This window comes from Cervus elaphus, chromosome 15, assembly GCF_910594005.1.
Source record: "Cervus elaphus chromosome 15, mCerEla1.1, whole genome shotgun sequence".
NCBI lineage: Eukaryota > Metazoa > Chordata > Mammalia > Artiodactyla > Cervidae > Cervus > Cervus elaphus.
The window spans coordinates 59,347,593-59,353,772 of NC_057829.1; positions in this window are offsets into that span (position 1 = coordinate 59,347,593).

A 6,180-nucleotide genomic window follows, 5' to 3' on the forward strand; every position below is an offset into this window, starting at 1 on the left:
AGTGGTAGAGTATCATACAGAATAGCAGAGACATGACTCTGCCGACAAAGATCCGTATAGTCAAGGTTGTGGTCTTCCCAGTGGTCATGTATGGTTGTGAGAGCTGGACTGTAAAGAAGGCAGAATGCCAAAGAATAGATGCGTTTGAACTCTGGTACTGGAGAAGACTCCCGAAAGTCCCTTGGACAGCAAAGAAATCAAACCAGTCAATCTTAAGGGAAATTAACCCTGAATACTCACTGGAAGGACTGATGCTGGAGCTGAAGCTCCAGTATTTTGGTCATCTGATGTGAACAGCCAACTCACTGGAAAAGTTCATGATGCTGGGAAAGATTGAAGGCAGAGGAGCAGAAGGCATCAGAGGATGAGATGGCTGGATGGCATCACCGATGCAATGGACACGAACTTGAGCAAACCTCAGGAGATGGTGAAGGACAGGGAGACCTGGCGTGCTGCAGTCCATGGGATCACAAAGAGTAGGACATGACTGTGCAACTGAACAACAACGTGACTATATATCAGAAAGAAAATGAAAACACTAATTCAAAATGATAAATGCACCCCAGTGTTCATAGTGGCACTACATATACTTGCCAAGATAAGGAAGCATCTCATGTGTCCATCAATAGCTGACTAGGCAAGAAGATGTGGTCTGCATACTTATACTGGAATGTAATCTTCAATAAAATAACTACTCAGCCATTAAAAAGGATGAAATTCCACCAGTTGCAACAAAGTGGATAGTCCTAGAAAATATTATGCATAGTGAAATGCCAGACAGATAAAAAATTATTGTATGATCACTTATATCAGGAATTGAAAATCGAATGAAAATGAATGTATATGCAAAACAGAAACAGACTCACAAATATAGAAAACTAAGTAGTGTTTACTAAATGGGTGAAGGGAGGGGTGTGTGGCAAGTGAGGAGTATTAAGAGATACAAGCTACTGTGTATAAAATAGATTAGCAATAAGGATATATTGTACTGCACAGTCAGTTATAGCCATTATCTTTTAGTAACAGTGGAGTATAATTTGTAAAAATACTGAATCACTATGTTGTACACCTGAAACTAATATAATATTAGAAACCAATTGTATTGTGCTTCAATAAAAAATAAAATAATTTCTATTAATTAAAAAAAAAACACTAATTCACAACTCTACCCAAACTGAAGTTTGCATTATTCAATGACAATGAAGGAGTTAATGATGATGACCTCCTGATCATTAGGACAGTCAGAAGAATGCTATTTGATGTGAGACAGTATTGAATTGGGAGATGGAAAACTTGGATTTTCACTCAAGGCTTCGAACTAATGCAATGAGGAAACATCATCCAAGTCAATTTTCTAATTGCCCCTTAGAAAAAAGAAAGACTGGACTAATTGATCTCAGATTCCTTGAATCTTTAAATTATCTTTGATTCTATTATTCTATAAAAAGCAATGAGCTTTTAACAGAAGGAAAGTGGAACAAAGCAGGCACACTCATTTCTCAAAGAATAAAAGGGAAGCTCTAAAGAAAGTGACCAAATAGATTTCATCCACAATAAACTGTTCAGTTATTTTAGGGTTTAGAGCTATCTGAGTTAGGCAGCAAATTACTGCTTCTCTTTGTTGTAAATAAAAGCTACTCTGAGTCTTAGACTCAATCAAGTTTACAGGTTAGAAAACTAAACTTTTCTGACCCCCATTTTAATCAGCTGGTACAGTAATTATTAACCAAGTCAACATATTTGGAAATTCACTGACTAGGATGAATCCCAAAATATTGAATCATGCCACATACACAGTTAGTGTGGTGACCCTGGTGAACTGAACGTTTGGTTTGGGGGAAGCACACATGACTTAAGAGATGTGAGTTCCAGTCTCAGCTCTACCAGGTGCAGATACTGTGTCCTTGGCACAAGTACTGATTCTCCAAGGCCCAGTTTCTTCATTTCCCAAGTGGAAATAGTTTTACCTTCAGCTAAGGTAATTGAGAGAAAATCATGGGTGTGAAAATCCTATTACATGGTGAATAAAACATGAATCCATGTAAACATGAGGGATAAAGGATGAATGGAAGAAGATAGATAGCCCCAAAATCAACCCATGCAGTTTGGGTCAATTAATCTGCAACAAAGAGGGCAAGAATGGACAATGCAGTAAAGACAGTCATTCCAATAAGTGGTGCTGGGAAAACTGGACAGCTGCATGTAAAAGAATAAAATTAGAACATTCTCTAACACCATATACAAAAATAAACTCAGATGGATTAAAGACCTAAGTGTAGGACCAGATACTATAAAACTCTTAAAGGAACACATGGGCAAAACACTCTTTGAGATAAATCGCAACAATAACTTTTTGGATCCACCTCCTTGAGTAATGAAAATTTTAAAAAATAAGTAAACAGGACCTGAATAGTTTTTGCATGGCAAAGGCAACCATATACAAAATGAACACACAACCCACAGAATGGGAGAAAATATTTGCAAATGATGCAACTCACAGGGGATTAATCTCCAAAATATACAAACAACTCATGCAGCTCATTACTAAAAAAACCCAAGCATCTCAAGCTAAAAGTGGGCACAAAATAGAAAAAATGGAAATAGACATCTCTCCAAAGAAGAGGTATAGATGGCCAAAAAGCACATGAAAAGACGTTCAAAGTCACTAATGATTAGAAAAATGCATATCAAAGCTCTAAAGAGAAATCACCTCACACCATGCTGTATGGCCATCATCAGAAAGTCTACAAACAGTAAATGTTGGAGAGGGTGTGGAGAGAAGGTAACCTTCCTGCACTGTTAGTAGAAATGTAAATTGGTACATCTACTGTGGAAAACAGTATGGAGGTTCCTTAAAAAACTAAAACTAGAGTTACCATATGATCCAACAGTCCCACCCCTGGGCTTATATCTGTAGAAAAACACTTCGAGATTATACATGCACCCCAGTGTTCACTGCAGCACCATTTACAAAAGCCAAGACATGGAGTCGACCTAAATGTTTATTGACAGATAAATAGATGAAGAAGGTGTGGTACATATGACAATGGAATGCTACTCAACCTAAAAAACGAAGGAAATAATGTCATTTCTAGCAGCATGGATGGACATAGAGATTATCATAGTAAGTGAAGTCAAAGACAAATATATATCACTTACATGTGGAATCTAAAAAGTGATACAAATGAACTCATTTACAAAACAGAAACAGACTCAAAGTTATGGCTACCAAAGGGGAAAGGGAGAGGGGGAGATAAACTAGAAGGTGGGAATAACCTACACACACTACTATATAAAAACAGATAGTAAACAAGGACCTCCTGTATAAGACAGGGAACTCTACTCAGTATTCTATAGTAACCCATATGGGAAAATAATCTGAAAAAAAATAGGTATGTGTATAACGAAATCACTTTGCTGTACACCTGACAGAGAAGACAATGGCGCCCACTCCAGTGTTCTTGCCTGAGAATCCCAGGGGCGGGGGAGCCGGCGGGCCGCTGTCCATGGGGTCACACAGAGTCGGACACAACTGAGGTGACTTAGCAGCAGCAGTACACCTGAACTTAACACGACACTGTAAATCAACTATGCTCCAATATACTCCAATATAAACTATTGGAGTAGTTTATATAGTAGTTATATATACTCCAATAAAAACAATATACTCAACTAGACTCCAATATAAAATAAAATTTTTAAAAATTTTGTAATTGGGTCTTGACAAAAACTTATTTCTCCCTGCAAAAAGATCTTAGAAATAACTGCACTAGTCAATCTAAACAAATATGATATCTTTGTAGAATATGTGATTATAAAGGACTGCTGTTAGTGATCTAGTGATGTTCACCCCTCCAGTGATATTTAGATCATCATGACCACTAACTGTCTTCTATTTGGATCTGCATGTACTGGTGGTTCTGGGCTGAGGGTCTGTTTAATGAAGTCTATGCCTGTGATCCTCCACTGAATCCACACCTGTTGTTCTGTGTAAAATCTTCCTTGCTCTTGATGACAAATTGGAATTATAATGGAGTAATCACAGTTGAGACATACAAAAATGGAGTCAGCAGGCCATTGAGTATCCAGTCTCAGGGTTGTCTCCGCACCTCTGAGAACCTGATGTTTCTTTGACCTGTACCAGACCCAAGGACAGGACTAGCCCTATTCAGAAAACACTTACCAGCTACATCCTTATATTCTCAAGGTCTCCCATTGTAACTGTGCCACCATTTTGGACCCCAGCTAACGGTTACTTAATAGGAACCCCTACTTTGCCAGCTCCAACAGTGATTCTTGACAAACACTTTTTGTAATTTTGTGAATTTTGCCCTCATAAGCCTCCACATTTTTATAGTCCAGCAGAGAGAGTGTGATTCAGTTGTTTCTTGAATCTCTGTCTCTTGGGCTGCAGTCCTAACAAACTCCCAGTAAACACCTTTTTATATCAGTCAAGTCTGCATTTTCCGTGTATTCTTAATTTCATTATTTCTGACAAAGACAGACTCCAAAAGGCAACAGAAACAATTGTGTCTGGAGGCAAGTAGGAGGCTTGAGTCATAGTTTCTCAAGCCTTCCCCACTAAATTCTTGAGACTGTCTATTCCCTCTATTGCCTGAGCAAGTTTTGCTTTTTGGTGTTGGAGAAGGGTGAATATCTTTTTAGAATTTCTTGTCTTAAGAATCTATGACTTTTCCCCTCGAAGTCCAGGGACATGTGTATCCTGTGATGCCTGTTATTTCTGAACAATCAATGAACAATCAGTGGGGTGCATATTCAGAGTAATATTTTAGGCTATTTGGTTTTGTTTTTCTAAAATTGTTCTTGAGGCAGCTGAGGTATATATGAGAATGCATCACAATGGGAGTCAGAAGATCTCAGTTTAAATCCTAATTTTATTTATTATGAGCCTTGTGATGCTAGACAGTTCTCTTATCTCAGAATCACCTTTTCCCTCATATAAAAAATATCAAATTACTATCTCTACCTTCCTTTTTTTTTTTTTTTTTTGCTAAGGTAGATGTGAGATTTCAAGGTAAAAATCCCGTAAATTTACTTAGATAATTACTGTATATGTCTTTGGTCATTTAAGAGGTTTGAATTATGTTAATGTTAAGCATGAATTCCAAGAATGACGATCTGGTTAAAATCAAGAGGTGTTTATTTGGACCTTGATAGGACTGTAGCCCAGGAAGCACAGATCCAAGAAGGTCTTAAATTATGTTCTTCTAGGCTACAAAATGGGGAATTTATAAAGACAAGAAACCACAAGAGTAGGTGAAGTTTTTGTCAAGAACTAGACTTGTGCTGCGGTTCATGGGGTTGCAAAGAGTCGGACACGACTGAGAGACTGAACTGAACTGAAGTGAGACTTGTAGATGGCAAGAGGTAAGGATGCTTGTAAGCAAAATTGGTTGGACTTAGAAATGGTTACAGAGTTGTGAAGCAGTGGATGCAGGGATGGGGGATCGGAGGGAGGAGAGTCTGGAGAGGACTTTGAAAATACAAAATCGTAGCAAGTACCTGCTAACATATATTGTTTTGAAAATGGTTGGTGGAGTCCTTGAGTTTGACACAGAAAAGAATTCAAGTTCTCAGTGATACAGGAACATTTATGTCTAAAAACCACATCCACAATGACTGCCGAACTTCATTTTGGATGCCAGAACCATAGTTACTCTATTCTGATTTTTAAACTATCTTAAATATGTCATAATTAATTATTTTTTTATAACTGTAATGGTAGTGCAGTACATTAAAAATTTTAAACACATACATTTTCAAGGACAAATTATCCTATATTGCATTACAAGATAATTTTTTTTTTTTAATAAAAAAAGGCACAGATTACACCAATTTCCCTCAAAGTCATACATTTGCAACTGGTCATTGACTAGAATCCAGAGTTTTGAGCTGTTTGGGGCATCAAGTTATTTATTTTAGTGGTTCTAATTCTTGGCTGCACAATGGAAATACTTTTTTGTTGTTGTTGTTAGCAAACCTGATCCCAACCCAGTGCAATTAAATGACAGTCTCTACAGTCGTCATTGAACAGAAGGAAAACAAGACTAAAGGACACTTTAATTTTATCTTTATCAATGGCCAAAGTCCATTCAGAATAGAGTACAAAGTGGATGTGATCGAACGGTATCTTTATTCCTCAGAGAGGCCCAAGTTGAA